The 11,644-nt window shown below is 43.8% G+C and overlaps 1 protein-coding gene across 1 annotated transcript in view; it reads right to left on the bottom strand.

The window, feature by feature from the left end:
• LOC124150387 (endothelin-converting enzyme 2-like) overlaps positions 1-11,644 on the bottom strand; it is an 89,264-nt gene that overhangs the window by 17,080 nt on the left and 60,540 nt on the right. The gene's annotated exons all lie outside the window — the stretch shown is intronic.

Here is an 11,644-nt window from a genome sequence, read left to right as displayed (position 1 = left end):
TTTCTCAGATGGCCCATCAGTCTTACACCGTGTATAGGAACAGCTGGTCGATGGCCCTTCAATGTCCACGGCGAGAACTATCACTTTGGGTAATGTCTCAATCTTCTGGTAATAAATCATCTAGCTTCTATATTTGTTCGTGTCTGTTATATCAGTACTGGAGATAGCCGCCCAGCACCGAAGGTTGGTAACTACAGGCGTGTTTCACGAGCAGTCCTCACGTGCAGTTCTCACGTGCAGTCCTCTCACGTGCAGTCCTCACTCTGGTGAGGACGAGCACACTAATAACACATGGTACGTGACATGCAAGTTCAGTAAATGTTCTCTCCGAAATCAAAACCAGTAGAAGCGTCAATAATACGGGTCGGAGCATTTGCACTTGAGGTCATCACCTGGTATGCTGCCCTACCCCCAGGGGGGTACAAACTGGCGGCTGTCCATGCTGCAGTCGAACTGACTCACCCAGGGGTCACTCGGAGCTTCAGAATGCCCTCCCAATGACAAGACCAAAGCTAACCACGTCTTACTCGTGGTGGGGTGCGGTGGGGTGAGGTGAGGTGTGTGTGTGAAAAAAACAAGATATCCAGAAACCCCAGCCAGGGGAGTCCATTTAAGACCTGTCTGTGTGTAATTATATAATAGGAATGGTGCCAACAACCCATGACTCCCATGGCGCATCTGGGACTCGAACCAGGTAAAGTTGATTGTGACAGCTAATGGAAGTAACTACAGTACGACCAACTGCGACACCTTGGAAAACTGGGCCACCCATACCGCTTTGGCACTATTTGTTTGTTGTTTAACGCCGCACTCAGCAATATACCAGCTACAAGATGGCGATCGGTAAATGATCGAACCCAGTGATTGACATCATGAGCATCGATCTAGGCAATTAGGAAACAATGCCATGCATAAACCAAGTCAGTGAACCTGACCACCCGATTCCGTTAGTCACGTCTTACGACAAGCAGTCATTTCTAATGACAAGCATGGTCGCCTCTAATGACAAGCATGGTCGCCTCTAATGACAAGCATGGGTTGTCGAAGGCCCATTGTCACCCGGATAAGGCACGGGTTTCATTCCCCACGTGGGCACAACGGTGATGCCCACGTGAGGTGTCCCCCGTCATGATATGGCTCTTATATATCTGAAAGCGGCGTAAAACCAACGCATGCAATCATGTTGCTTTATCAGATGTGAAGCTTCGGAGCCGACTTTGAAATAGTGTTAATTATGTTAGAGATCGTCCTGGTGATATTGTAACGCACAATTAATGATCCCTTATTCCCCTTTATATCAGATTTATTATTGTTCTATTTTGAGGTATGGATATATTTGGATACTTGTTTTCGAGAAAAGACCCGTATATGAAGGACTATCCATTTGCAATGTCAGTTTAGGTTTGGATCAGCCTGATACTGAAATGTGTACATTGGTGAAAGAAAACACTCTACCATTGCTTTCCGAATCTTGCATCCAAGCCCTCGTTAATACTACATCCCGTCTGATAATTTGAAAACGATATTTCAAAATCACAAACCCTTACGTTATTATACAGTTTACCATTACCGGTTAACATAGCTTTCGTTCATGTGACGCCCACAAGAGGAGGCAATGCATGACTTAGTGCCCTGAAGGTACTTGGTGTATAGGACTTGACAGTGACGATGTAACCCTGCCTCAACTACCCCTGGTGTCGTATCTACACATCATTGGGATCTAGCCGCTAAAGTAAAGACGATAATGGCGTGATAGATGGCCACCGTGGCATTTCCACCTATAATAAAAGTTGAAATCAATCGTAAGAATTATACCAGTTTATCAAATAATCGGGCATATAATTGACTATTATCTGTTTGGCTGGGGAGCCACGACAGTTGATTCGGCACGTATGTAAATCCCCTCCTCCAGACACTCTGTAATTTATCAGTGGTAATCGAAAAGAGATTTAGCCTTTCTGATTGCTATGACGGCCGTATCGTCCTATCTGGTGGTGTCCGGTCGGCCGGCCCGGTCGACAGCAGATAGCAGTGACCATACGGACCAGTCGGGCTTGGCCAGGCGCCAGCAGCAGGCTGCGGGTTGGTTGGATGACAACGCTGAGGCGCCGTATTAACAAACTCCAATATTACCGGGGTGCCTCTACACTGATCGCTTATACTAACTTCATTTCTTGTCAGGAACCATATATTTCTTCTATTGTTAGCTGTTTCTAAGTTGTCGCAGATTTTAATTAAGATTGATTTCTGCAACTAAACATAATTGGATTCTACTGTCTCCCCAATCCGTTCTGGCGAAGCTGATTGCATGGGGTATATGACGTGGATGCAGGCGGTCCTAGTCAGGGAAGGGGAGATTAGGACAAATTCCATGAATGGTCCTGCATATCCTGCCATGTCCGGTCCGTGACCACTGGCCGGCTGAATTAAGATGGTACTGACGAGATGTGTTCTCGCGGCGCTGCAGATCTGACCAGTGGCCATCTACAGCTTGACAAAAATATCAGTCTGGAGTTAATATGGGGGATTCCCATCAGGGCAGTGCTGCAATAGCTGAACACCGTATAACCATTCACTTCTTGACCAGAGGACAGACTCACCAAGAGTTTGAAGACAATGTCTGTACAACAATTACACATTCACTTCTTGACCAGAGGACGGACTCGCCAAGACTTTGAAGACAATGTCTGTACAACAATTAAACATTCATTTCTTGACCAGAGGACACATCAACTTGAAGACAAGAATTATCTATTCACTTCTTGATCGGTCTACGGACACACCAAAACGTCCAGGCAATGTATGAACAACACTTACATTTGCACTTATTGACCAGTTGACGAACACATCAAGACTTTAAAGACAATGTCTAAACAACGAATACCCATTCAAACAAAGCACCACATGTACATTTCCGGGTCTGAACACTGCCAATGCTTAATGATCACTGAAACTAGCGTGTTCGCCAAGAATGCATGGTCATTTCAACTATTAGAGACACTGAAACTAGCGTGATCGCCAAGAATGCATGGTCATTTCTACTGAGAGAGAAACTGAAACTAGCGTGTTCGCCAAGAATGCATGGTCATTTCTACTGAGAGAGAAACTGAAACTAGCGTGTTCGCCAAGAATGCATGGTCATTTCAACTATTAGAGACACTGAAACTATCGTGTTCGCCAAGAATGCATGGTCATTTCAACTATGAGAGACACTGAAACTAGCATGTTCGCCAAGAATGCATAGTCATTTCTACTGAGAGAGAAACTGAAACTAGCGTGTTCGCCAAGAATGCATGGTCATTTCAACTATTAGAGACACTGAGACTAGCGTGTTCGGCAAGAATGCATGGTCATTTCAACTGAGAGAGACACTGAAACTAGCGTGTTCGCCAAGAATGCATGGTCATTTCAACTGAGAGAGACACTGAAACTAGCATGTTCGCCAAGAATGCATGGTCATTTCAACTGAGAGGGACACTGAAACTAGCATGTTCGCCAAGAATGCATGGTCATTTCAACTATTAGAGACACTGAAACTAGCATGTTCGCCAAGAATGCATGGTCATTTCAACTATTAGAGACACTGAAACTAGCGTGTTCGCCAAGAATGCATGGTCATTTCAACTATTAGAGACACTGAAACTAGCGTGATCGCCAAGAATGCATGGTCATTTCTACTGAGAGAGAAACTGAAACTAGCGTGTTCGCCAAGAATGCATGGTCATTTCTACTGAGAGAGAAACTGAAACTAGCGTGTTCGCCAAGAATGCATGGTCATTTCAACTATTAGAGACACTGAAACTATCGTGTTCGCCAAGAATGCATGGTCATTTCAACTATGAGAGACACTGAAACTAGCATGTTCGCCAAGAATGCATAGTCATTTCTACTGAGAGAGAAACTGAAACTAGCGTGTTCGCCAAGAATGCATGGTCATTTCAACTATTAGAGACACTGAGACTAGCGTGTTCGGCAAGAATGCATGGTCATTTCAACTGAGAGAGACACTGAAACTAGCGTGTTCGCCAAGAATGCATGGTCATTTCAACTGAGAGAGACACTGAAACTAGCATGTTCGCCAAGAATGCATGGTCATTTCAACTGAGAGGGACACTGAAACTAGCATGTTCGCCAAGAATGCATGGTCATTTCAACTGAGAGAGACACTGAAACTAGCGTGTTCGCCAAGAATACATGGTCATCTCAACTGAGAGAGACACTGAAACTAGCGTGTTCGCCAAGAATGCATGGTCATTTCAACTATGAGAGACACTGAAACTAGCATGTTCGCCAAGAATGCATGGCCATTTCAACTATTAGAGACACTGAAACTAGCGTGTTCGCCAAGAATGCATGGTCATTTCAACTATTAGAGACACTGAAACTAGCGTGTTCGCCAAGAATGCATGGTCATTTCAATTATTAGAGACACTGAAACTAGCATGTTCGCCAAGAATGCATGGCCATTTCAACTATTAGAGACACTGAAACTAGCGTGTTCGCCAATAATGCATGGTCATTTCAACTATTAGAGACACTGAAACTAGCGTGTTCGCCAAGAATGCATGGTCATTTCAACTATTAGAGACACTGAAACTAGCGTGATCGCCAAGAATGCATGGTCATTTCAACTATTAGAGACACTGAAACTAGCATGTTCGCCAAGAATGCATGGTCATTTCTACTGAGAGAGAAACTGAAACTAGCGTGTTCGCCAAGAATGCATGGTCATTTCAACTATTAGAGACACTGAAACTATCGTGTTCGCCAAGAATGCATGGTCATTTCAACTATGAGAGACACTGAAACTAGCATGTTCGCCAAGAATACATATTCATTTCTACTGAGAGAGAAACTGAAACTAGCGTGTTCGCCAAGAATGCATGGTCATTTCAACTATTAGAGACACTGAGACTAGCGTGTTCGGCAAGAATGCATGGTCATTTCAACTGAGAGAGACACTGAAACTAGCGTGTTCGCCAAGAATGCATGGTCATTTCAACTGAGAGAGACACTGAAACTAGCATGTTCGCCAAGAATGCATGGTCATTTCAACTGAGAGGGACACTGAAACTAGCATGTTCGCCAAGAATGCATGGTCATTTCAACTGAGAGAGACACTGAAACTAGCGTGTTCGCCAAGAATACATGGTCATCTCAACTGAGAGAGACACTGAAACTAGCGTGTTCGCCAAGAATGCATGGTCATTTCAACTATGAGAGACACTGAAACTAGCATGTTCGCCAAGAATGCATGGCCATTTCAACTATTAGAGACACTGAAACTAGCGTGTTCGCCAAGAATGCATGGTCATTTCAACTATTAGAGACACTGAAACTAGCGTGTTCGCCAAGAATGCATGGTCATTTCAATTATTAGAGACACTGAAACTAGCATGTTCGCCAAGAATGCATGGCCATTTCAACTATTAGAGACACTGAAACTAGCGTGTTCGCCAATAATGCATGGTCATTTCAACTATTAGAGACACTGAAACTAGCGTGTTCGCCAAGAATGCATGGTCATTTCAACTATTAGAGACACTGAAACTAGCGTGATCGCCAAGAATGCATGGTCATTTCAACTATTAGAGACACTGAAACTAGCATGTTCGCCAAGAATGCATGGTCATTTCTACTGAGAGAGAAACTGAAACTAGCGTGTTCGCCAAGAATGCATGGTCATTTCAACTATTAGAGACACTGAAACTATCGTGTTCGCCAAGAATGCATGGTCATTTCAACTATGAGAGACACTGAAACTAGCATGTTCGCCAAGAATACATATTCATTTCTACTGAGAGAGAAACTGAAACTAGCGTGTTCGCCAAGAATGCATGGTCATTTCAACTATTAGAGACACTGAGACTAGCGTGTTCGGCAAGAATGCATGGTCATTTCAACTGAGAGAGACACTGAAACTAGCGTGTTCGCCAAGAATGCATGGTCATTTCAACTGAGAGAGACACTGAAACTAGCATGTTCGCCAAGAATGCATGGTCATTTCAACTATGAGAGACACTGAAACTAGCATGTTCGCCAAGAATGCATGGCCATTTCAACTATTAGAGACACTGAAACTAGCGTGTTCGCCAATAATGCATGGTCATTTCAACTATTAGAGACACTGAAACTAGCGTGTTCGCCAAGAATACATGGTCATTTCAATTATTAGAGACACTGAAACTAGCATGTTCGCCAAGAATGCATGGCCATTTCAACTATTAGAGACACTGAAACTAGAGTGTTCGCCAATAATGCATGGTCATTTCAACTATTAGAGACACTGAAACTAGCGTGTTCGCCAAGAATGCATGGTCATTTCAACTATTAGAGACACTGAAACTAGCGTGTTCGCCAAGAATGCATGGTCATTTCAACTGAGAGAGACACTGAAACTAGCATGTTCGCCAAGAATGCATGGTCATTTCAACTGAGAGGGACACTGAAACTAGCATGTTCGCCAAGAATGCATGGTCATTTCAACTGAGAGAGACACTGAAACTAGCGTGTTCGCCAAGAATACATGGTCATCACAACTGAGAGAGACACTGAAACTAGCGTGTTCGCCAAGAATGCATGGTCATTTCAACTATGAGAGACACTGAAACTAGCATGTTCGCCAAGAATGCATGGCCATTTCAACTATTAGAGACACTGAAACTAGCGTGTTCGCCAATAATGCATGGTCATTTCAACTATTAGAGACACTGAAACTAGCGTGTTCGCCAAGAATGCATGGTCATTTCAACTATTAGAGACACTGAAACTAGCATGTTCGCCAAGAATGCATGGCCATTTCAACTATTAGAGACACTGAAACTAGCGTGTTCGCCAATAATGCATGGTCATTTCAACTATTAGAGACACTGAAACTAGCGTGTTCGCCAAGAATGCATGGTCATTTCAACTATTAGAGACACTGAAACTAGCGTGTTCGCCAAGAATGCATGGTCATTTCAACTGAGAGAGACACTGAAACTAGCATGTTCGCCAAGAATGCATGGTCATTTCAACTGAGAGGGACACTGAAACTAGCATGTTCGCCAAGAATGCATGGTCATTTCAACTGAGAGAGACACTGAAACTAGCGTGTTCGCCAAGAATACATGGTCATCTCAACTGAGAGAGACACTGAAACTAGCATGTTCGCCAAGAATGCATGGTCATTTCAACTATGAGAGACACTGAAACTAGCATGTTCGCCAAGAATGCATGGCCATTTCAACTATTAGAGACACTGAAACTAGCATGTTCGCCAAGAATGCATGGTCATTTCAACTGAGAGGGACACTGAAACTAGCGTGTTCGCCAAGAATGCATGGTCATTTCAACTGAGAGGGACACTGAAACTAGCATGTTCGCCAAGAATGCATGGTCATTTCAACTGAGAGAGACACTGAAACTAGCGTGTTCGCCAAGAATACATGGTCATCTCAACTGAGAGAGACACTGAAACTAGCGTGTTCGCCTAGAATGCATGGTCATTTCAACTATGAGAGACACTGAAACTAGCATGTTCGCCAAGAATGCATGGCCATTTCAACTATTAGAGACACTGAAACTAGCATGTTCGCCAAGAATGCATGGTCATTTCAACTGAGAGGGACACTGAAACTAGCGTGTTCGCCAAGAATGCATGGTCATTTCAACTATTAGAGACACTGAAACTAGCGTGTTCGCCAATAATGCATGGTCATTTCAACTATTAGAGACACTGAAACTAGCGTGTTCGCCAAGAATGCATGGTCATCTCAACTATTAGAGACACTGAAACTAGCATGTTCGCCAAGAATGCATGGTCATTTCAACTATTAGAGACACTGAAACTAGCGTGTTCGCCAAGAATGCATGGTCATTTCAACTATTAGAGACACTGAAACTAGCGTGTTCGCCAAGAATGCATGGTCATTTCAACTATGAGAGATACTGAAACTAGCGTGTTCGCCAAGAATGCATGGTCATTTCAACTGAGAGAGACACTGAAACTAGCGTGTTCGCCAAGAATGCATGGTCATTTCAACTATGAGAGACACTGAAACTAGCATGTTCGCCAAGAATGCATGGCCATTTCAACTATTAGAGACACTGAAACTAGCGTGTTCGCCAAGAATGCATGGTCATTTCAACTATTAGAGACACTGAAACTAGCGTGTTCGCCAAGAATGCATGGTCATTTCAACTATTAGAGACACTGAAACTAGCGTGTTCGCCAAGAATGCATGGTCATTTCAACTATGAGAGATACTGAAACTAGCGTGTTCGCCAAGAATGCATGGTCATTTCAACTGAGAGAGACACTGAAACTAGCGTGTTCGCCAAGAATGCATGGTCATTTCAACTATGAGAGACACTGAAACTAGCATGTTCGCCAAGAATGCATGGTCATTTCAACTATCAGAGACACTGAAACTAGCGTGTTCGCCAAGAATGCATGGTCATTTCAACTATTAGAGACACTGAAACTAGCGTGTTCGCCAAGAATGCATGGTCATTTCAACTATTAGAGACACTGAAACTATCGTGTTCGCCAAGAATGCATGGTCATTTCAACTATTAGAGACACTGAAACTAGCGTGTTCGCCAAGAATGCATGGTCATTTCAACTGAGAGAGACACTGAAACTAACTTGTTCGCCAAGAATGCATGGTCATTTCAACTGAGAGAGACACTGAAACTAGCGTGTTCGCCAAGAATGCATGGTCATTTCAACTATTAGAGACACTGAAACTAGCATGTTCGCCAAGAATGCATGGTCATTTCAACTATTAGAGACACTGAGACTAGCGTGTTCGCCAAGAATGCATGGTCATTTCAACTATGAGAAACACTGAAACTAGCGTGTTCGCCAATAATGCATGGTCATCTCAACTATGAGAAACACTGAAACTAGCATGTTCGCCAAGAATGCATGGTCATTTCAACTGAGAGAGACACCGAAACTAGCATGTTCGCCAAGAATGCATGGCCATTTCAACTATTAGAGACACTGAAACTAGCGTGTTCGCCAAGAATGCATGGTCATTTCAACTATGAGAGATACTGAAACTAGCGTGTTCGCCAAGAATGCATGGTCATTTCAACTATGAGAGACACTGAAACTAGCATGTTCGCCAAGAATGCATGGTCATTTCAACTATTAGAAACACTGAAACTATCGTGATTGCCAAGAATGCATGGTCATTTCAACTATGAGAGACACTGAAACTAGCGTGTTCGCCAAGAATGCATGGTCATCATTGAAACACACTGAAATCCTACAAATATACATAAGTGACATTTGAAAGATGAAACTATGTTGGTAGCAGCAGTTAATGGGGAGAGGTGATTTCCCTGTGTCTAGATCTGTCCTAGAAGACATCTGAAACTGCAAGACACTCAATCATTTGCTCACACTCACAGTCCTCAAATAGGGGTGTCTATCGCTTATATTAAGCACGTGGAGAATTTCGAATATTCGGGGTAAGGAATTGCAATTTTACTGCTTTTTGTGACAGTGATGAAAGGCATGTGAGGTGATTGAACGCTATCCTAACGGGTTTGCAGCTACTGCCTCCCACATTCCGACACAGCAGCAGATGGGACAATGGTGATATTGAGAAATGGTCAAACATTTGATTAATGACACTATCATCGCCTTCACTGTTGTCTATTCAAACATTCTCGAGCCCGATGTTCGCAATTAACAGCTATCAATGGCGAGGCAGACCTATCTGCTGTGTCGTGACATGGGGTTACTGGCAAGTCTTATCTATGGACGTCAAACCGACGGGGTCAACCGCCAACAGAGAGGGGTCAACCCTGAGACCTGGTCACTGAGGTTATAAACTACCCCATCATGCACCAGAAGCGGGGGTTTAGGAAATAAGACCGTTGATGAGGACGGTACATTGTTTCTATATCAATGTTGTGTACAAGCAACCGGTTATGTGTTTGTCCTTGATCGTTATTCCGGTTCCTAGGGATAATGGATACAGAGTCTCGTGCCTAGCTGACACCTCAGTTATAGACTGTTGGAGTGTGTGTGTGTGTGTGTGTGTGTGTGTGTGTGTGCGTGCGTGCGTGTGTGTGTGTGTGTGTGTGTGTGTGTGTGTGTGTGTGTGTGTGTGTGTGTGTGTGTGTTTGTGTGTGTGTGCGCGCGTGCGTGTGCGTGCGTGTGTGCGTGCGTGTATGCGTGCGTGTGTGTGTGTGTGCTTGTGTGTGTATGCGTGCATGTGTGCGTGTGCGTGGAGTAGACGTGGAGTAGACGTTGTGTAACGTGAAATCGATGTGGTGTAGATTTGGAGTAGACGCGGTGTAGACGTGATATAGACGTGGTGTAGACGGGTTGTGATGTGGTGAAGACGTGATATAAACGTGGAGTAGACGTGGTGTAGACGTGGTGTAACGTGGTGTGACGTGGAGTAGACGAGGTGTAGACGGGATATAGACGTGGAGTAGACGTGGTGTAACGTGGTGTGACGTGGAGTAGACGTGGTGTAGTCGGGATGTAGACATGGAATATATGAGGAGTAGACTTGGTGTAGACGTGGTGTGTCGTGGTGTGACGTGGAATAGGCGTGGAATAGACGTGGTGTAGACGGGATGTACACGTGGAGTAGACTTGGTGTAACGTGGTGTGTCGTGGTGTGACGTGGAATAGACGTGGTGTAGACGTGGTGTAGACGTGATGTAGACGTGGAGTAGACTTGGTGTAGACGCGAGCTATTGCCAGACATGGGTATGTTCATCTTCCCCTACCCGCGATACATAGCAATGAGGCAATATCCGCGGAGCGGGGATCAATGTAGCATCACAGAATCATCTTCACCAACACCACCGTCCCTGCCTGGAATCGTGTTGATCTAGTGCCAGGCAAGGATAGTCTGGTGATTATAGCATTTACCACGCAAGTAGGCCTACAACTGATGCCAGAATATGAGATGACAGGCGAGTCACGTAATAGGGGCAGCTAACAGTAACATGCACAGTGTGGCAGCTTGACTGGGGTGATATCAGCTTCGTCCTAACAATACAAATACAAGTCTTTATGATACAAGGACACAAGTACACAAGTAGGTATGATCAAATGACAAGTATACAAGGAGCTATGTTAGTGTAAGGAGATGTTAGTCGCTATGGAGCTCATTTGACCAGTGGAGCTCAATGCTTCACATTCCTGTTAATGCGAGATGTTATATTGCAACTTCAAGTTGGGAAATACCACGTATATATTCTCAAAAAATAATACGTGATGATTTAATATATTTCAGTGGAGAGTTATTTCTACGACATGAGAACTGTCTATACATGTAAGTGTGTCGTAGACACAGCCTACAGTCGGCAGTTGGATATTGGATACTCGTCATCGGGAAAAGAACACCCCTCACATACATTACATGGTAATGCTTTGACGTCACGTAGAACACGGGCAGCTCGACCAACATTTTAGAATCCTAATTTGTTAAACCTGCTGCGGAATGCAATATATCTATTTCAGACACTGAAGTATTACTTTGCTATTGATTGAAACAAAACTCAATTTGTTTATTGATATATTGTCAGTAACAGATGTGAAGACAGCCTCTCCATGCTGATGGCTTTCTGTTGGGAACAAAGGCGTCAAAATAAAAGTGACATAAGCCATTGTCCTTTTTCGGTTTAT

This window comes from Haliotis rufescens, unplaced genomic scaffold (genome assembly GCF_023055435.1).
Source record: "Haliotis rufescens isolate VD_foot unplaced genomic scaffold, xgHalRufe1.0.p SCAF_20, whole genome shotgun sequence".
Taxonomy (NCBI): Eukaryota; Metazoa; Mollusca; class Gastropoda; order Lepetellida; family Haliotidae; genus Haliotis; species Haliotis rufescens.
Note: the sequence above shows the minus strand (reverse complement) of the source record. Positions and strands in the feature narration are given on the sequence as shown.